The sequence below is a fragment of the Panthera onca genome, chromosome A2, assembly GCF_046562875.1.
Source record: "Panthera onca isolate mPanOnc1 chromosome A2, mPanOnc1 haplotype 2, whole genome shotgun sequence".
NCBI lineage: Eukaryota > Metazoa > Chordata > Mammalia > Carnivora > Felidae > Panthera > Panthera onca.
This window is the reverse complement of record NC_138340.1, coordinates 65,234,399-65,255,749: the sequence shown is the minus strand read 5'-3', so window position 1 is coordinate 65,255,749 and position 21,351 is coordinate 65,234,399. Positions and strand designations below refer to the sequence as shown.

At 52.5% G+C, this 21,351-nt stretch overlaps 2 long non-coding RNA genes across 2 annotated transcripts in view; both read left to right on the top strand.

The window, feature by feature from the left end:
• The window catches only part of LOC145713013 (uncharacterized), a 344,480-nt gene extending 323,750 nt beyond the window's left edge, over positions 1-20,730 (top strand). Inside the window, exon 2 of the long non-coding RNA XR_014135926.1 lies at positions 20,585-20,730. This is a non-coding gene — a long non-coding RNA (uncharacterized LOC145713013). The remainder of the gene's footprint in view (positions 1-20,584) is intronic.
• LOC132679014 (uncharacterized) lies at positions 2,192-4,809 on the top strand. The gene is made up of 3 exons (XR_009609924.1): positions 2,192-2,265; positions 4,374-4,517; positions 4,591-4,809. It is a non-coding gene; the product is annotated as an uncharacterized LOC132679014 (long non-coding RNA).
• Positions 20,731-21,351: the final 621 nt, after the last annotated feature.

Genomic DNA, 21,351 nt, shown 5'->3' with positions numbered 1-21,351 from the left:
TTGATACATAAAAGTTTTTAATTTTGATGAAATCCAACCTACCTATTTGTTCTTTGTTGTTGTCATATCTAAGAAATCTGCCAAATCCATCATCATGAATATTCATTCCTGTGTGTTCTTCTAAGACTTCGATTATTTTAGGTTTTATGCTAAGGCTGTTGATCCATTTTGAGTTAACATTTGTGTGTTTGTTTTTTTTTTTTTTTAATTTTTTTTTCAACTTTTTTTTTTTTTTTTTTTTTTTTATTTTTGGCACAGAGAGAGACAGAGCATGAACGGGGGAGGGGCAGAGAGAGAGGGAGACACAGAGTCGGAAACAGGCTCCAGGCTCCGAGCCATCAGCCCGGAGCCTGACGCGGGGCTCGAACTCACGGACCGCGAGATCGTGACCTGGCTGAAGTCGGACGCTTAACCGACTGCGCCACCCAGGCGCCCCAACATTTGTGTGTTTTGTGAGGCACGGGCTCAATGTCGCTCCTTTGCATGCGGGTTTCCAGTTGTTGTAATACCATTAGTGAAAGACAGTTCTTTATCCATAAGTGGGTTTGGCACCCTCATCAAAACTCAATTAGCTGTAAATATATGGGTTTATTTCTGAACTCTCAAATCTGTTCCATTGGCCTATATGTCTATCCTTATGCCAATACCACACCAAAGATTTGTAGTAAGGCTTGAAGTATCATCTGGAAAGTGTCAGTGTTCTAAATTTGTTCTTCCTTTTCCAGATTGTTTTGGCCTTCAAGGTCTCTTGCGATTCTAAATGGAATTTAGGATGAACTTTTCCATTTCTGCAGAAAAGGCTGTTAGGATTTTGATAGGGATTATACTGAACTTGTGGATCCCCCTGGGGAGAATTACCATCCTAATAATATTAAATCATCCAATCCATGAACATGATCTATCTTTCCACTCTTTATGTCTCCTTAATACCCTTCAGCCATCTTTTACAGTTTTCAGTGCACAAGTGTTGCCTTAAGTATTTTATTATTTTGGATGCTATCATAAATGGAATTGTCTTCATTTGTAGATTGTAGTGGATAGAGTTACAACCGATTTTTGTGTACTGATGCTGTTTCCTCAAGCTAGCTGGACTCATTAATTAATTCTAATACTTGTTTGCGGATTCTTGAGGATATTCCACATGTAAGATCATGTCATCTGCAAATAGTTTTACTTCTTCCTTTCCAATCTGAGTACCTGTTATTTCCTTTTCTCACTTAATTGCTCTCGCTAAGAGACCTCACAATTGAATAGAAGAAGTAAGAGTAGATATCCTTGTCCTGTTCCTGGTCTTGAGGAGAAAGATTTAGTCTCTGTCTGTTAAGTACAATGCTATCCGTGGGGTTTTCACATGTGCCTTTTATCAGGCTCAGGAAACTCCCATTTGTTATGGACTAAATTGTGCTCATCCTAAATTCATATGCTGAATTGTGCTCATCCTAAATTCATATATTGAAGCCATAACTCTTAATGTGATTACATTTGAAGATAGGGCCCTTCAGGAGATAATTAAGGTTAAATGAAGCCATAAGGATAGGTTAATCCAATAGGACAGGTAATCCAACAATAAGAGACACTAGAGTTCTCTCTCTCTCTTTCTCTGCATGTACACACAGAGGAAAGGTCATGTGATGAGAACACAAGAAGTTGGCCATCTGCAAGTCAGAGAGAGAAGCCTCACTAGAACCAAACATGATGACAAATTGACCTTGGACATCCAGTCCCAGGAACTGTGAAAAAATAGGTTTATATTGTTTAAGCCACCTAGTCCCTGGTATTTAGTTACAGGAGTCCTGCCAGGCCAATGTACCATTTATTCTTAGAGGTTTTTTTGTTTGTTTGTTTTACTTTGCTTTTAGTGTTTCTTTTAACCATGGAACAGGTTACATTTTTGTCAAATGCTTTTTCTGTATCAATTTAGATGATCATTTTTTATGCTTTATTTTATTGATACATTGTATTACATTGATTGATTTTCAAATGTCAAACCAACCTTGCATTATCAGGATAAATCCCAGGTAGAGTATGTACACATGATTTATAATCTATTTAATATATTGCTAGATTGGATTTGCTAGTATTTTATTAAATATTTTTGCAGCTATATTCATAAGAAATATTAGTCTGTTTTCTTTGTTTGGTAACAATAGAGATTTTAGAATTTAGAGGGTAAAGAACAAAGACAGACTGTGTTCCAAATCTCTTAACCAACCAACCAGGGAGATTTCTTCAAATGACAGGACAAGGCAGAAAGAGTGAGAAAGGGTATACTGGATTTCATGTTTATCTTTGACACTTACTTTTAAGGCTTCCTTAATCCATTCTATCCCATTTATAAAATTAAGTTTTGAATTGGCTAAAGAGCCAGAAATTAAGCTTTGTAGCTATGTCAGATCTGCTGTAATGCTGACATCAGGGGAAGAATGCACCTTTGTATGGACTGACTTTCTCCATCCACTTTGTTCCTCTGTATTTAAGGAATGGTCTATGAAAAGCCTTTTAAAACTAACACGGGCCTGACTCATTATGTTTCCCAAAGTCAGATTCCAGTAAATGTTAGGATTCCTTTTCTAATCACTAATGTAACTGGAATTAGCAACTGAAGCGAGATGCTAGCCCTGCCAACATTTCTGAGGTCATAACGACAAGGTATTATTGACTTAATTTCTCCAGTGCAAATTGTGTACACACACACACACACACACACACACACAAACAACATAAAAACACGTAAACGTACCTCTGTGTGTGTGTATGATTAAGCAAAACTCTACTTTTGCATTATGAGATGGTTCACAGAGACCATCTGGATAGCTCAGGTCTATGGTTGACATTGTTGCACTGGGTTAAAAAATGAAATAGGATGTGGAAGTCACTTTGTCATCTTAGGTTGCCTGTTTGCCCCTTTCATAGTAGTTGTGATATAGATTTGAAGCTGGACATCTTATGGGGTCCCAATGGGCTGTTTGGTTTTCTTCTTGCAAGCTACAGATGAATGTACTTTGGTGCAGAGCTAGAGGAAGAGTCTCTCCACCACCCTTCCCACTGAGGAAGGGGCCCCGAGCTCCCAGTGAGAGCCTTACTGTTCAGGCAGCCACACCCCTCCTCACTTTCCATCTGGGTGCCTCCCCACAAACTAATCTCTTTTCCATTTCCTGCTGAACTTTGCGATTGCCTAGCCCCTGCCAGTGTTACCCCACTTCCTCTATTTGGAGGTACTCCTCTACCCTTTCCTAATTCGCCCTCATGACGTGTGTCATACTTTTCTACACCAAGCTGTCACTAATCCGCTTTCCTCATGTAGGGAGGTAGAGAGGAGAGTCTGGGTGGTGCTTTGTCTGTCCAGTAAAATAAGCAAATTTGGAAGAACGTATAAGGCTGAGGATGTTGTCTGGGACAGGGAGGCTGGACAAGAGTGTCTAAGGTCATGTCTCTATCAGGGTTTTAGAAACACTGTCAGCCTTCTGAGTGGGAAAAGCAAGAGGTGTTAGGATTCAGTGGTAGATGGGGTGTAGACCATGAGCCAGGTGGGATGGAAACATCTGGAAAACTGGTTTCTAGAGATTAGGTTCAGCTACCTTGTGAGGTGCTCAGAGGCCAGGCTTCAAACTCCAGAGGTGTAAGCTCTGATGTAAACAAAGGGTTTGGAAGAGAGGATGGGACTGAGATGGGACCCAGGATCACTGTCCACAGACTAGTGTGCACAGGGCAGGGAGAGGCAGCCACTGGGGACCCAAACAAGAACTTCCCATTTAGCCCAGTTGGGAGAGTGATGATACTAAAGTCTGCCTACTTGGGTGGGAAGAAGGGAATGGTTGCAGAACTTTAAGTACTGGGTATCTCAGTGAAAACTGGTTTAAGAACTAAGGATGGGCTAGGGAGCAGGCATTTGGGTATAGATGATTAAGTGAATTTGAAGAAAGTAGTGGGAAAGATCCAGTATTGTGTCAGGAAAAGAGACCCACTGATCACCGGGTTTGGCTACTCTGTCCTTTGATGTCATTTCCAGGTCAAAGGTGAAGGTATCAATTTTGTCAATGCATCTCAAAGTAACCACATTCTCAGAAACAAATTCATGATATACAAACTCCGAAGATACCAAATTATAATCCAAGAATAGGGAGTTTTTTGTTAACTTACAATAAGAAGTATTTCTTTCTGGTGATATTCATGCATGTTGCCCAAATTAGTAGCCATCAGCTATGATTAGGGCACAGCATAGTGGAGGATGTTTGAGCACCCTACGAAAACTCTCAGGACAATTCCTGGTACTATGTAAGTCTCTTGCATGTGAATGTCTGCCCAATCCCTTCTATCTGGGCACTGGTGAACAAACACCCACTCATATCTGGCCCCCTCTTCCCTTTTGTAAGCCGTCTTCTCAGGTACGTCACTGCCATTGGCCGGACTACTGATCCTTCATCTGATTCCTGCATGGCCTGGCCTGGCTCCATATTGCGTTGCTTTATGGATGCCCCATCTCCTGAAGACTGCTTCAGAACCATCATCTCCATTAGGTGAGAATTCCGATAATTTAAACTTGGAAGCTCCCCTTCAGTCTGAGCTATTTTAACTTCTCTGTATTGACAGGTGGGCAAAATGAGACAATGGTCTGACAACCTGTATCCTCCCAAGACTCTCTATCTTCAATAATTTTAACAAATGGTCCGATGGAGAGACGGACCAAAAAAGCCCATAAACTTGAAACGAAGGGACCATGCAGCACCCACTAATGTTTTTGACTTTTGTGAACTCTCATTTTGCTGTCACTTTATTTTTGTGCTATATTATCACATTAGAACAGGAATGCTCAGGGCATCATGGCTTACTCTGCCTCATTGGGCCTCCACTCCAGAGATTCCACAGACACTTCCCACCCTGGCAGGATGCAGGGACTTGATCTGAAAGTACACGAGGACCATCGACAGGAAGGCAGACCCATCATTTGGGAATCTTGACAGAATGCGGATTCTGAATCTGTCTGAGGTCTGAGGTGGGGCCGGGGATCTGCATTTCTAGCCAGCTCCCAGACGACAGAGGTGCCACTTGTCTGTGGACCTTGAGTGGCACGGCTCCAGTGGTTTGGAGACTCAGTCTCCTGAATGATTACCTCAGTTTCCTCCATTGTCAGCTTTGGGGCCTTACGCAAATGCCTTCGCCTATGTGTCTATAGAGCAGGAATACTTCTTACTTCCCAGGCTCTTGTGAAGATGGAAATCATTAATATTTAGTGCCTTTGATAGTGTCTGTCACTTCCTTCCTGCCTCGACCTTTCTTTCAAGCCCCCTCTGAGTCCCTCTTCGGGCCAATCTCTGGCTTCCAGTTCTGGATGTCCCCACCGGAAGATATGGTGCAGCTGTCCCAGGGTTTTTTTCTTTCATTTAAAAAATAATAATATTTATTTATTTTTGAGAGAAAGAGAGAGAGAGCACAAGTGGGGGCAGGGGGCAGAGAGAAAGGGAGACACAGAATCCAAAGCAGGCTCCAGGCTCTGAGCTGTCAGCACAGAGCCCGATGTGGGGCTCAAACTCACAAACTGTGAGATCATGACCGGAGCCAAAGTTGGATGCTTAACCAACTGAGCCATGCAGATGCCCCCCCACCCCCAGGGTTTTTTCAAAGGCATTCAGTCTGCTCAGGCACCAGCTAGCTCCTTGGTTTGTCCCCAGCTCCTGTTCTCAACGGGAAGTCCCCCTTCCTCTGGCCCCTGGCTCACAGTTCCCAAAACCTGGGTTCCTCCTGGGCCTCAGAATCCTGAGTGCACCTGGCTTGGACCCTCACCACCTACAAATACTGTTGAAAAGTGCCTCATCTTAGTGACATCATTGGAAGAGGTCAGACGACACCTTTCTCCCACCACCGCAGGGCTGCTGTCTGGAGACAGTAAGAAAGTCTGGCTTCCAAACTGAATGGAGTTCGTGCTTATTTTGGAGAAGACGTCTCCTTCTCTGGGTGATCTGCCCCCCTGAGAAGTCAGCTAGAGGCCTGCGCTTTCCCAAAAACGGACTGACCCGGTGGCACCCTGGGAAGTGGTTCCTTTCTGGCATTTAAAGACTACCCTAATTTCATTGCCACGTGCGATGTGCAATCCCAGATTGTTGAGAAGAGCTTTGGCCACAGGTTTCCTGTGTACGGGAAGAGACCAGAGCCTGGCCTTGCTGTTTGAGAGAGCGCAGGACTCTTGCTGTTTGAGAGAGCGTTCTTGTGTAGAGAACAAGGGGAAATCATCGAGTTGTCCATGATTACCAAAGGATATGTAAGAAATATGTTGTCTAAGGTGGAAATTGCTACCCTTGGGTAACAGGAAAAGGCTGGCCATTACATTATAAGTAGGAAATGGGAGGTAATGAAATAGATGCCTGCACCCAGCGCAACCTCGATAAGCAAGTTTTCGTCACACCTTGTCGATTCATCTTCTCAGATGGCTCTCCTCTCAGGCATCGAAACTCGGTCTCTAATACCAATCAGTGAAATGAACAAAGAGATTTGCCCAGCTGTCGCCGTTGTTATCGGAGGCTAATACCAACAGGGTGCTACTAAGATCCCCACAATGTCCTCTGAATTGGAAAAGGCACCTTAAGGGATCCAAGCTGAGTTGCTGGTGTCCGTGCTCCTGACTTCCCAAACGCCGTGAGTTCTGACGGCCTTTGGAAGCCACGGGGAAGTCACTGCATTCAAGGCTTAATGGGCTCAGGCTTCCAACAGTCCCGCGGGCACGGAGAGGTCATTGCAAAAATGTTTGCCCTGTGTGTGGGTTACCGCTCACCTCCCTAAAGGGCTGGGGAGCACTTTAACCATAATGCCTGGTTTGTCCCAGCCTGCTGACTCCTGGTAAGATTTCTGGTGAGAAATTAGGCACAAGGAATGGTGTCCCCAAGCTATGGGAGGAGCAAGTCAACCATAAGGCTCCTGAGAGCATACGGCTATACTCACAGGAGGTCCGTTCAGAGTAATGGTTGTTACAGAATCCATGCTAGCAAATGCCATAGAGATCACCTCCTTATTTTGCAGCTTTAGAGCTTGGGTCTCAGAGGTGGAAAGTCCTTGACTGTACAAGTTAGAAACCGAGTGGGGACAAAGGCTCCTGACCCCTAGGCTAGCGGATGGGGGGGCACGAACCCTGACGTCACATCCTCAACCGGCCCGTCCTCTGCTATCACAGCTGTTATAAAGTGCCGTGTCCAGGGGCGCCTGGGTGACTCGGGCAGTTAAGCGTCCGACTCATGACATCGGCTCCGATCATGATCTCGCAGTTCGTGGGTTCAAGCCCCGCATTGGGCTCTGCACTGACAGCATGGAGCCTGCTTGAGATTCTCTCTCTCCCGCTGTCTCTCTGACCCTACCCCCCCTTGCTCTGGTTCTCTCTCCCTCTCAAAACAAATAAATATAAATATCTCTTAAAAAAATAAATATATAAAGTGGGGTGTCCAGTGGAGAGATGGGAGTGAGGTCTCCTAGGTACCCAGTTCTGGGGCTGCCATTTTGGGGGCCGGCAACTTCTGGAATGACGCGGTGCACAGCCCCCAGGACCGGGTACGACACAGGAACACCTGTGATCCGGCCCAGCTCACACACACCAAAGTCGCAGGGTCCCCAAGCAAGACACAAATGGGTGGGGTGAGCCCCTGCCGGGCAACAAAATCCACGGGCTTGGAGCTCGGGCCTGGGTTTTTTTTTACAGCAGAGGTATGGAAAAGCTACGGAGGCCTCAGGGCCGAATCGAGCCCGGTATGATCTGTGCCCAGCCTTCTAGTCAGAGAAGGGGAAGTTTGGGCCAAAGTGGGAAGTGGTTTCCCCAGTGTCACTCAGAGCATCATTGGCTGAACCAGGGTGGGGACCCAGGGCTTCTAGGTGCAGGGCCTGCTCTCTCCCCCCACGATGCCTTAAATGGTAGTGAAAACAGTGCTGTGGGGAAAGGCGGGCACAGGGGCGGCTGGAAGAAGAGACCGATGGCCAGTAGCAGAGACGGCCTCTGGCAAGCTGGAGCACAGTGGGACGGTTGTCACGGGGCACGCAGCTGGCGTCTCCCTGAACCTGTAGGAAGTGATTTCGATTCCTTGTCTGTCTCTCTCTTACACACACACCCACACACGCGCACACGTGTGCACCTTTCTGTTCACCTCTGACCCTTTGTCTTCGGTAGACCAGCGCTCTGTGCACCCCACTGCCGTGGCGGCACAATTCCCAAGCCCAGCCACCCCCAAAACCCTCCCGATGCCGCCTCCAAACAGAGGCCCCCTCCCACCCCCGTTCAGACATGTCAGTCCCTGATTCGCACCTGTGGCTGCAGGCAGAGACATCTGGGAAATGGGACGAGGAATGTTGTAGCTCGGGATCCTGGAAGCTGAGCGGAGAGAATTAGAAATGAACCCCGCAGACGCATCGGTAGGTGTTGCTGTGGTTTGGGGGTCTGTGTCCTTCCCCCCACACCCCAGACAGCATCGCCAACCCCATGTGCCCGGAGGCTCTATGTCTCAGTCTTCTCCGCTCTCTCCCCAGAAGCCCCAGGCCCTGGAGGAGGGAAGCAGGGGTGAGGCCATAGCCTTGCTCAGCCCCGCCCCTGTGTGCTCCGGGCCCTGACAGCAGATTCCCGGCTGCCCTGCTCTCCCCAAAGCAGCTCCTGCAACAACAGGTGTGGGGCTCCCTCTCTGCTGCACGGGAGCCAGTGTGGGGTGTGTGATGTCCGGCAACGGGGGACAGGACCTCTTCCCTTCCGTGCCTTGTGCCTTCGTCTCAAAATAACCTCAAACTCCACCTGGAACACGGGCTTTGAAGTTCACGGTCCCTGAAGCATCGGGGGAACGGGAAACGTGTGAACTGAGGACCCAGGAGTCAGGCTGCCTCCCCTGTGTGGTCAGAAAGCAAGCTGCACTGTGCACAGGACCTCCTCTTCGCGTGAAGCTTGGAGGGGACCTGCTTGGTTCCAGCTCCTTCCAGAAACCTCTTCCCTAGTCCTTGCTCAGCTCCTTCCAGAAACCTCTTCCCTAGTCCTTGCTCTGCCCTTGGGTCCGGCGGTCTTTCTCTTGTCCTCCTTTGTTAGGGCCCCGCCGGGGCTCCCCGTGGGTGGAGACTGACTTGGGGTGAGCCCACCCCAACCTGCTTGCTCCCTGATGTGCATGGGGCAGGCCCTCGCTCCCGATGTCCTGCCTCCCCAGCCGACACGGCGTCCGTGACTTCCCAATCCTGTTCCAGCAACTGGGTCCGTCAGTGAGTGAGGGGACCCTGGGTGGGGAGGGGACATGGATGGACCCACGTTGCCCCATGGGCCTCATCAGATGGGTGAATTGGGGAGGTTTTGCTCACATAGAATTTGGTTGAGGTTTTAGCAATTAAATGACACGTACCCACGTGTCTTAATCACAACTGCTGTCACTGAGGCCCCTGGACGTCTGTGCCAGGGTCTGAAATGGCAGGAAACAGTGTTTGAGGTCATTAGAAGGTCGTGGAGGGGCTGAGGTGCTTGTGTGTGGGGGGGATACACTTGCTGTTCCCAGCGGCCTTTATACTGCGTCTGTGAGCCATGACCTCAGAGGGGCCCGGGGGAAAACTGGGGAACCACAGGGAGAGATAAGGGGGATTTTGTGACTCCTAATATCTGGGAACAGACCAGTGCCAAGGGGAAAAGATACAGGGGGAGAGGCACATCCAGAGCGGCCGTGATGCACGAGGTCCCCTCCTGTTCTCTGTGCCGCAATCATGACACTTCCGAGCCACCTAACAGAGCCCTTCCACGGGACACTTCTCAGTGACTGGCCCATCTCCCAAGCTCCCCTTTGTGCTAAGACGAGTTTGGGAGGCCCCAGAGGGCGCAGTGGTGGCGGCTGCTGTTCAGAGACCTGGAGCAGCCGATGGACTAGAACCTCCCTCTGGGGCACGCGTCGCCTGAGGCTGGAGGTCCCGGATGAAACACTCAGACAAGCACCTCGGTCACTTGAACCCAATTCCTGTAGCTGAGCACGTGCTCACTCGCGCTGGTCCCGATCACCTTCTCCAGGGACTTGAGGATGAGGACTCGGCCCGACCTTGGCCTCCAGCAGACAACAGGAGATGGGCAACCCCCTCCTCTCGCCCAGCCCAGCGAGGCTGTGTCCTGAGCCGTTAAAAGTAGCTAATGTCGATTTAGTGGCAGCTGTGAGTTAGGCAAAGCGAGAATCTCACAACCTCATCTGCCAGACCTAGCGCAGCTCCCCGTTTTACAGACGGGGAAACTGAGGCCACATCCTAGACAGTGGCCTCCGGGGACCCTCCCCCAGCCACTGGGGTCTGACGTCCTATGCCTGACTCTCTGAAGCCCTTCCTCGGCCTGACGCTGGCAAAGGAAGACAGCTCGTGTGAGGGACCAACAGGGAATATGCAAGGAGGAAAGAGAGCCCTGTTGAGACCAGACACAGGAAGAGGCCCCCAGCTCCCGGCACAGAGAAGGTGCCCAGTGCTGGGCGCTGCACCGTGTGTAGACCACAGGACTGGTACGTGGCTGGCTGGGTATGAGGCGGGGGCGGGGGGTGCAGGCGCATGTGGAAAAGCCAAGAATAGCAGAAAGGCTGTGCTCTCGAGCCAGGGAGGAGAACTCAGATCCCACCGCGTTAAGCAGAGGCTGCTGGGAGGAAACAGAGGCAGCTGGTGGAGACCAGGAGTCCTCCAGTGCTGGGCAGTTCCCCTCGTGTAGCAGCCAAGGTGCGGATGTGGTTTCCAGCTCTCTGGAGGCCCCAGAAGATGTGTATCCTGGCCTCATGCGTGCTTGATTCAGAGATAAGCACTGGGCTGGAACCGGAGGGAAGGCGGGAGGGGGGCTAGGGGCAGATTCCCTGGTGCCCCACACCTTCCCTGCCCTCCCCCTCCCGTCTGGCCTGGCGCACCTGCCCAGCTGAGCCTCGCTGGCCCGAGCCTGTACCATGACCACAGACAGAGACCTCTTACTGTCCCTGCCACCATGAAGGCACCGGCTGTCTGTGCTTTGGGAAAGTCCCTAGATGCAGAACGGAGGAACTGGGCCCGAGGCGCACCAGTGCACGGGGACACGGTGCCCTCTTTCCCCAGCCTCGTTCCTTCCACACCTGCCTCGAGTCTGATCGGTTGGCCCCCCCTCGGTTGCCTGAGCTTCCCTGTCATTCCTGAGCCGCAGGTCGGGGCAGGGCTCAGCCTGCCTTGGCCTCTCTCTGAGCTGGGGCTCCGCTCTGGCCTCGCTCATGGGCTCCGAGGGCCCAGCCCCAGGCCGCCCCTCTGGGCCCTCTATCCTCCCACTCCCCTGTTTGATCGGCAGCGTTTCTCCCCCATCCAGGGTAACCTCAAAGGTAGCACCGTCTCCCCCTGCCCTTGTCATCGCCAGCATCCCCCACAAGAGCCGTTGCTGCAAACCAGAAATACCGGAACCCTCCTTGCCCACCTCCGACAGCCAGCGGCCAGTGCGCAGGCCTCTCCTCGCACTGGGCTCTGGGACACGGGAGGCAGATGAGGCTTGTGCCCCAGGGTGGTTGCTGCATTTTCTACCAGATGCCAAATGTCTCTGAGCCAGGATCCTTGGGAACCAGTGTGAAATGCAGCTTGGAGGGGCCCCTGGGGGGCTCAGTCGGTTAAGCATCCAACTTCGGCTCAGGTCATAATCTCGCAGTTTGTGAGTTCGAGCCCCGCGTCGGGCTCTGTGCTGAGAGCCTGCTTGGGATTCTCTCTCTCTCCTCTCTCTCTGCTCCTCCCCAATGTGAGCTCTCTCTCTCTCTCAAAACAAAACAAAATAAAACAAAGTAAAAACTTGTCGTTACCAAGCAGACTATTTTCCAGATGTTGGGGACACAATGGTGTTTATTACGTGAAGGAAAGGAAAAAAGGAACGAAGGAAGGAAGGAAGGAAGGGAAGGCCGGCCAACTGCTATACTCTGGTTGACGGCCTTAGCTAGGAGTGCACACAGCTACCTGGGGGAAGAGGGACACACGGGGTGCGGTGGCAATGATCAGGCTCATGTTGTCCTTCACTGCAGACTGCTCATTTCTTCTCCCTCCTACACACAGATGCTGCATAATCATAAGTATGCACTTCATTAATCATAGTTGTCCTTAATCAGATACCACGATTTAGGTGTGCAATTTTCTTTTAGAAATATTTTTTGTTCTTAATTCTCCTTTGATGTTTATTTATTTTTGAGAGAGACAGAGACAGAGTGCGAGCAGGAGAGGGGCAGAGAGAGAGAGGGAGACACAGAATCTGAAGCGGGCTCCGGGCTCCGAGCTGTCAGCACAGAGCCCGACGCGGGGCTCGAACTCACAGACCATGAGATCATGACCTGAGCTGAAGTCAGCCGCTCAACAGACTGAGCCACCCAGGTGCCCCTTCTTTTATAAATATTAATACAAGTTTTGTTCTGTTTTTAACATTGTGAAATAGAGAGTTTAGCCTTAAAAAAAAATACTAAACTATTTCAGTGCCCAAAATTATTAATGGCATTAAAAAATTTCTATTAGGGACATCTGGGGGCCTCAGTTGCTTAAGTGTCCGGCTCTTGATTTTGGCTCAGGGCATAATCTTGGCTCAGGTAATGATCTCACAGCTCATGGGCTCCAGCGTTGGGTTCTGTGCTGACAGTGCAGAGACTGCTTGAGATTCTCTTTGTCCTTCTCTCTTTCTCAAAATAAAAAAATTTTTTAATGCTCTTTTTTAATGCTTGTTTTTGAAAGAGAGAGAGAGACTGAGTGTGAGTGGGGGTGGGGCAGAGAGAGAGGGGGAAAGGTATTTATTATGACGTTCTAAAGAGGGGGAAACTGAGGCTCAGGGTGTGACGCCTTGTCCTGCCCACCCCTGCTGAGCGGCAGAAGGCCAATCAGAACCCCCCCCCGGCTGGCGGGGTCTCCCCCCAGGCACCACCCCTGGCCGGCCTGGCTGCCTTCCACTGCTCAAGAACAGCAGGGCCGAAAGTAATCTTGGGTAAGAGATTTCTGGCCGCGGCGGGCTGTTGCACAAGCTGCCGCTTGGTCAAGCCGTCGAGCGTTTTTGCTGGCTGGCGCTGGGCACACGGTCCTTGCACAGCAGACCCTGCACAGATAGGGAGGGATTTGCGTAGTTCCTCGGTCAGTTTGCACACATTCCAACCCGACCCACGTCTCAGGTCACGAAATCACTTGCGGACCGCAGAATTCGGCGAAAAGCAATGGTCCCTCCGCCTGCTGCTAGCTCAGTGGCTGGGTGCAGCTCCTCGGGACGGTCAGAGAACATTCCATGTTGATCCACAGAATGGACAATGGTTAGGACTCCGAGTTCTGGAGGCACAAAGACCCCAACCCCAGCTCCGTCATCTTCTGTGTAGGTAACTTCACTTCTCTGAGCGTCAGTGTGCACATAGGGACAATACGTCCTAAACGATATATTTCGAAGGGCGCCGTGGAAGCGAAAGAAGGTGAGGCATGCCAGATGCCAACAAGTACAGACGGTGGGTCCTCCGTACCAGAGCCGTTGGAATGCAGGGTGGTGTCTGGGAAGCACCTCGCCATGAGACAAGACCAGGAGACCAACCTGTCACTCTCTTGGAGAATCATTTTATTTACTTGCTTCTTCTTCCGTGTGAAGTGTGACTGACGTAATTATTTTTGGCAACATCTCTTGTTTGTAAGAGGATGGCACGAATGCACGCGGGCCTCGTGGTTCACCTCACCTCCCAGGTCTCATGTCTCCTTCTACAAAATGGCGGGCATTGGCCGGCTGTGTTCAAAGTCCCCTCCGTGGTGGATGCTGCTGTGGGGTCTGTCTGAAGTCAGTGTGTGAGAAGCATGTGTGGAAATGTCTGAGCTGATATCAGAGGAAGCACAGAACGTGTAAGCAGTAGGAGGAGAGTGTGACACCCAGGGAGGGACAGGAGACACAACAGGGTCCCCTGACGGGCCCCACTGAGCTGGGTGCACCTGCAAATTCACAAGGCTGATGCACCCAGACGTGACAACTCTCCCGGAGAAGAGCACACAGGCCAAGAGGAGAGCTTCTTGTCTTCGAGTCTCTTTTTCTTGATGTTTATTTATTTTTGAGAGGAGAAAGAGAGAGAGAGAGAGAGAGAGAGAGAGAGAAAGCACAAATGGGGGAGGGGCAGAGAGAAAGGGGGACAGAGGATCTGAAGCAGATTCCCCACTGACAGCAGAGAGCCCGATGTGGGGCTCGAACTCATGAAACATGAGATCATGACCTGAGCCGAAATCCAGAGTCGGACGCTTCACTGACCGAGCCACCCAGGTGCCCCGGTATTCTGTCTTTTAAACAATATGTTACTGTGACCAAAACAAAGACCTCGCTCTTATGTCTTTGCTTCCCCCCGACCCCCTGCTTCTTAGGAAACGGCCTTAAATTTGTTTCAAGTCCTTTCTAAGATTCTGTGAAGATATTCAAACATGTCTGTTTCCCAAAAGACAGACACTAGCACTTTAAGAGGACGGTGTCTTCTGAAAACACATAGTCAAGTTCAGACAGTTGCCTATCGATGAGGGACACCTGGGCTCTGGTTACCGCACGACGTTCAGAGCCGGTCTTTTGCAGCTCTCCGTCCAGCCATGTGTCTCTCCCTGAAGACACAGAAGGACACGGCTTCTGCTCTAACAAGACAGTGCAATCCTTCCCCTGGTGGCTCATCCCATGTCCCAACGTCAGAAAGGACCCAGGCCACTTTGGTGGCTGTAGAGAGAGGCGGGGCCTGGCTTTAATCAGTGCCAATGACGTCATGAAGGAACCCAAGGCTAAGGTGGGGAGGGGCTGCTGACAACCCGGGAATCCGAGGGACTTCTCCCGTGCGCATCAGAGGAGCTGGTGGGGACCGGGACCGGGACCGGGTGGGGACCGGGTGGGGCTGGGCCACGCCCAGGCCCTGTGCACCGGCCTGTGTACCAGTGAGAGACGAGCCCCCACCGTGCGTCCATACTTCCCACTCGACCTCCATGAACTGAAATGTGGCTTTTGCCAGAAACCTCAGCCCGGGCGCTGCCAAAGGTCTTGGGTGATGTCACAGTGTCATCTGCACCTACGCAGCCCTGATTTTATGCGATTGATCTTTGTTTTCCCTGGCATTTCAGGACAGTTCCCCTTTTACCGGCCCCCTGCCCCCGCCCCAGCACATCTAATCCATCGGCACGTTCCCACAGCTGCCCACACCCATGCATCCTGTCCCCACAGGAAACCCCTGTCCCTTCCCCGGGGCCCCTTTCCACCTGGTCCCCTCTCTTGCATGTTTGCCCTGCATTTGGTTCCCCCCAAGGCAATGGCCATGCATGTCTGCTGGTCATGGCAGGCCCACCTACCACCCTTGGGCACCCCCATTCTCAGACTACACCCTCTGTCGTCCCAGCCGGCCTAGGAGCCCTGGCTGAGGTCCCTGCCGGCTCCCACATCATGGCCTTTGCCACCGCCCTTGCCCCGGGCCTCCTCACTGCCATTCCCGGGGCTTGAACAGTGGCTCCGTGGCTCAGGTCTCACCGTAACAGCACTTCATTGGGGGCAGTCCCTCAAAGAGGCAATGGCCTGAGGGGCCCCAGCCAGCTGTCCATCCAGGCTGCACACACGTCATCAAGGCCTGCTCTTTTGTCCCTGTCCACGTGTTCTGAGAGGTGGACTCTGCCCCCGTGCAGACGGGGTCCGGGGCCCCCAGATGCACCCCAGAGCTCACAGCCCCACCAGCCTCGGGGTGCCGCTCTGTAAGGGCTGCTGGGGGGGGTGGGAACAGGGGAGCCCTCCTCTCCTGACCTCGGCTTTCCCCTGGGACCCCAGGGCTTGAGGCCAGGCCCCTCCTGAGCTCCTGCTGCGCTCCTGACCCCTTCTGGGCGGCACAATATCCTCAGGGGCACAAAAGGTCCCTGAGGCCTGGCTGTCGCTCTCACGGCCCCTCCCGCCACCTTCCTCCTCACACTCGTGGACCCAGGCACCGTCACTGCCCACGGGCCACCCCGGGCACTCCACGCCGCGTCTTGTGCCCCACTATTCACTGGGTGTGGCTGGATGCCAGGTGCCCACAGGGATGCCGATGTACTGTGCCCAGAGCCACAAACTGAAACACCTTTCTAGTAAGTTCCCAGCGTTACCAGTGGGATACGGGGAACAGACAGCTAGCTGTGGCACTGGGATGAGGGGAGAGAGGACACGGGTGCTGCAGGGAGAGGGTGTGGAGGGGCTATGGCTCAGACCTGGGGGTCCCTCTGTCCGTCCCTGCCTTCTGTCTGAGGCCCCGTCCACAGGAAGGGGCCCTGGCCTCCACCCGCAGCCCAGCCCTGACGACCCGACCCGGGTGTAGACAGGCGGCCGGGAGCTGCTGCCCCATTCCCCGGGGGCACATGCAGATGGGCACGACCCCCACCTGGTCACAGGGGTGGCCCGCCCTCCCCACACCCTCCACCTGGCCCCACGGAGGCTTCCCCCACAGACCACTTCTCTGCCTGAAGGGACCTCACCTCCTTCCCCAGCAGGCAGGGGTGAGTCACACCGACTTCAAACACGGCCCCAAATGTCACCCCTCTTTGAACAGCGCCCCCTCTTCCTGGCCCACCCGCCCCCGCCATGAGCAGGCATGCCTGAGGTCTTCCCACCCGCTGCAGGGGTGGGACCTGCTCCCCGCTGGGAGCCAAGTCAGCCAGGACAGCTCCGGCCCAGAGAAGGGGAAGCTGACACAGACGCTCATCCAGTGTCCGGCCTCAGTTTCCCCACCAGGCCTGCCAGCGTGCACGGTTTGTCCCCAGGCCGGGACTGGTTTCTGCAAGGCCTCAGGCACCACTGCCACCTGCTGGCCGTCTACCCCTTGGGCAGGCTGGGCTCACGGGCACACTGTTCCTGTTCTTTCCTTGGGGCAATCAGACACTCACATTCTTCAGTGCCAGAGCCACGCCTGGATTTGTGGGTGCCGGCAGCACGGGTCTGCTGTCTGGACTTAGACATCCCCAGAGGAGCGGGGAACACATTGGCAGCCCCCACGGCCGGCCGGCGAGGCTGGGCTCAGAGGTCCGAAGCAGCCAAGGTTGGTTAGGTAGGGGAGACTCTGAACCTTCAACAGCACTCGGTTTCACTTAGGCCAAAATGAAGACGTCTTGCAAATGCGTCAAAGCCACGCCAGCAACACGCTGCCTGGTTTAAATTTCCCTGTGACCCTGTCATCGTCTACAAACGACACGCACTGGCCACGATTGCTCCTTTCCGGGAGCTCCGCCCGTGTCTCCTCATCGTGACCGTTACTCCAGAAAACGATGATCGCCTCCTTGTTCTCTGACCCTCACAGCAATGATCTGGGCCCTTAAATTCGGGAATCGAAGCCAGGATAACTGGTCAGACTGTCTAGAAGAGCCACCGGGAGGTCATATCGGGTCTGCACGCCTCCCGGACGGGACTGCATCTTCAACAGGAAGTTCTCGTGCCTCTGGCACAGCTCTGCACGCTCGATTTTCCCTCACGTCCTTCTCCATGCATTGTGACCAAGAGCCTCTGGAAATACTCACTGACCCCAGGGTGGACTTGCTTCCCCAATGCAGAGCCTTGTCCTTTTTCCCCATCTCCAAATTGTTAGCCACACTTGGATGCCACTGCTTCTGGCATCTGGGGACACCTGAGGCAGCCAGCAGACGGTTTATGTGAGCGTTCCCTGATCCTCCTGGGAGAAACGGCACAAGGGACTCCTGGGACAGAGGTGAAGTCACCGGGCTCCAGGTCAAAGCCTTGAAGGAAAAAGGGAGTCCAGGATGGGCCTGAGCCTCTTAGGAGAGGACATTACTCCAAGGCAAAGTCTTGTCCTGGGACCCCACTTTGGCCCCTCCAGAGCAGGCTCAGGCTCCCCTGTGTAGACCACCAGGGGAGATTCATTCATTCATTCATTCATTCATGTATTCATCAGATAATTTCTGAGCATCTACTGCGGAGGACAATGCCAGGTGCTGGGAATGGGAAGTTGATAAGAGACCACCGGGTTTCTGTTCTCAAAGCGTGGGGAGCCTCCTGAGGGACACGCGGATTGATCAGAACGTCACAGAAATGATTGTGTAATCACACCGAGAATGCCACCCGGGAAGATGACATCTTACACAAAAGCACAAAACAAAGGGACTCTATGTGACCGGGCCTGGTGGACCACCCACCAGGCCTCCCGAGGAAGGGACCTTCGCACAGCAGAGGGACAGATGAGAGTTAGCTTTGCGGAGAGCGGGGAGAACGCCTCCATAGAAGGAACAGAGGCTCTCCGTTCCCAAGGCAGAAGGACAGAGGCCTCTCTGAGGATCTGAAAGAAGGCGTAAGCTGGAGCAGCGGCTCTAAGCTGGGTGTCTCCCACCTGATCTCCAGGGGCCCGGGGCAGGGGTTGGTGGCACAGAGGCCCTGGCTGATTTCTTCCCCAGGGGAGCCCAGCAGACAGCTGCACTCACTGCAGGCCAGGCCTTCCAGTGCTCGAGGAGAATCAGATAAGCAGAGCCGAGGCCCCTCCTTGACAGGGACGTCTGTACCTAGAATGGTGTCTGGAATGCCGTAAGCACTCAACGCGCATTTGTTGACTGAGTGAACGGGAAAGTCCTCTGCCCCAACCTTGGAAGGCGGCCTCCAGTCCGGGGACGCTCCCAGATCCTTCTGAGTTTTCCCTTCACCTCCGTTTGTACCTGAGATGGATGAGAATGCTTTGGGATTGCTCAAGTCCATGGGTATCAATCGAGCAATTTTTTTTTCCCCCTGGGGAGCATTAGGAAGCAAGATACAGAGTAAATACACATTGGTCCCCCCTTGTCATGTTCTTACACTCTGGTTGTGTGTTCTGTTCTTTCCCCTCCTTGCTGAACACTCTCCCCCTTCCCGTCAGAGAAGTAACAACGAGGTTTTAGGTCTACACTGGAGAACCCCAACTCAGAGAGTGACCTATACCCCGTGCTCCCTTTGGACGTGTGGTGCCCTGGAACCATTCCTCATGGCATCAGGGCCAGTGTGGCGTTCACGGCTCCTCGCTGAGGCTCACGGCTGTGGGTACGTTTCCTGTGGGAAACTTGCAGGGGCCTGGGTCAGGGATTCGGGAGTGATTCGTGGACGTCACCAATCTCCACCTGTTCTATTTTCACTTTTGAAGACTGTATGTGAGAACAGAGGGTGTCAGAGGGGCGAGTCCCTGTGCTGAAGAAAAATACCCGTGAAGAAAGAAGGCGTGAGAGAAGTTTCAGATCCAGTAAGCCTCAAAGGGGCTAAGCACCCGTCTTAAGATCGCACAGATAGCTCTTCAAAGCGGGGATGTAGGCTGAGGTCACGCAGGCTCCAGAGCTTTGTTCCAGTGGCTACTCCGGTAACCTCCAGGGGAAAGAATGATACAGACACAGGTTATTGCACGCTCGTGGCAGGTGGCCAAATACGGGCACAGGCTCCGTCCAAAGCGGCGTGTGTGTGTGCATCCCCTTGCAACGTGATTTTGTAGGGTCTATTTCCCGCCTTTGGAAGCTGGAGCCTCCTGTGAGCGACACGATGATAATAACGGATACTGAGACGCATGGCAGTGGGATTTTGCAAGCCCCAGAAGCTAAGCCTTGGGAGATCTTGTGATGTTTGCTTTGACCTCTCGAAACTCTGCTCTGAGACCACCGAGTAAGAATGCCTGCCTCATCCTCTGGAGGATGCATGGTCACATGCGAAAAAAAAAAAAAAAAAAACCAGAGACCAACACGAACTGCTGGACATGTGACCCCAGGGCCGCTGACCTTGCAGCTGGATGAAGCTGAACGGATGAGCTGAGGTCAAACAGCCCAGAAAGCACAGCCCAGCTGGTGCTCCAGACAGTCCTCACGGCCTTGAGCTATGACAACCGGTCATTGTCTGCAGCCACTAATTTCAGAGTGGTTTGCTATGCATCAGTAAGCCACTTAGACATCCCCTGTTTCACACCCCATCCCCTTTTCCACCACCTCACCGTCTCATTCAAGCCCCACAATGACCCTGTGGGTTCTTTTTCCATTTTACAGATGCGGAAACAGGGCCTTACAGAGTTGCTGCAAAGCCATTAAGTAGCAGAGGAAGAGTTTGCACCCGTGTCCACGTGGCCCTGAAGGCCCCTCTTTCCTTGCTGCACTCACTCGTCGCACACCACGGACACGGGGTCGGAATGCAGGTCGTGGTGCTGGAAGCAGAGGCTTCCCGATCCATGGCACGCCCTCACCTCTTCTGGTCGCAGAACAAAGGCCAGAACTGGGGAGTCGGGGAAAGACACAGGTGCCCTGAGGACACTACAGGAAAAGGATGGGCTTGGACTTGTGTTGGCTTTATTGAGCCGGCACGCATGGTCAAAAGCTACTGTGACTGAGACCCATGCCCTTGGCTCTTCTACAAAGCTAACACAAACCAAGGGCATCAGAGCAATTCACAAAAGCAGTGGTGGGGGCGGGGCCTGGGTGGCTCAGTCAGGCAAGCGTCCAAATTCGGCTCAGGTCATGATCTCACGGTTTGTGAGTTGGAGCCCCACGTCAGGGCTCCACACTGGCAGTGCAGAGCCTGCATGGGATTCTCTCTCTCTCTCCCTCTCTGTCTGCCACTTCCCTAAGCACACTCTTTTGCTCTCTCTCTCTCAAAAGTAAATAGACTTGGGACGCCTGGGTGGCTCAGTCGGTTGGGCGTCCGACTTCGGCTCAGGTCATGATCTCACGGATCGTGGGTTCAAGCCCCGTGTCGGGCTCTGTGCTGACAGCTCAGAGCCTGGAGCCTGCTTCCGATTCTGTGTCTCCCTCTCTCTCTGCCCCTCCCCAGCTCATGCTCCGTCTCTCTCTCTCTCTCTCTCTCTCTCTCTGTCAAAAATAAATAAACATTAAAAAAAATTTTTTTAAGTAAATAAACTTAAAAAAGAAAGGAAGAAAAGCAATGGTGGTGTTTGAATTAGTTATTCACTGCTGCGTAACAGCCATCCCCCAAACTGGGCCGTTTAAAGACAACCAAGGGAGGCTGAAATCTGCAGTGATGCTGTCAGCCGAGGTGGGAGCCCCACGTGTGGCTGATAGCAAGAGGCTTCTGTCCATCACGGGGCAGCTCATCACACGGAATCTTGCTTTTCTGGGGGTGGGGGGGGAATGGGAGGGAGGAGGGAGGTAGGACGAGGAAGGAAAGTCAGCATCTTGTATGACTTCATCTCAGAAGCACCATACCATCACATTACGCTGCGGATCACAGATCATTTGTGCCTGTTGCCATGTGGGGAATGCAGGATGGGGTGCCCTGGGGTTCCTGGAAGGGCCGCCTACCCCAGGTCCTATCATCCCTCTGTGCGTCAGCCACACCACTGTGCCCTGCCCATTCCTTCACGGGAGGAGGAGGTCAGCGAAGATGTTCCAAACGCTTTTGGGACATTGGATGGTCTCTGCCCCCATCAGAGGACACGGATGGCATAACTACTCCTGCCTGACGCA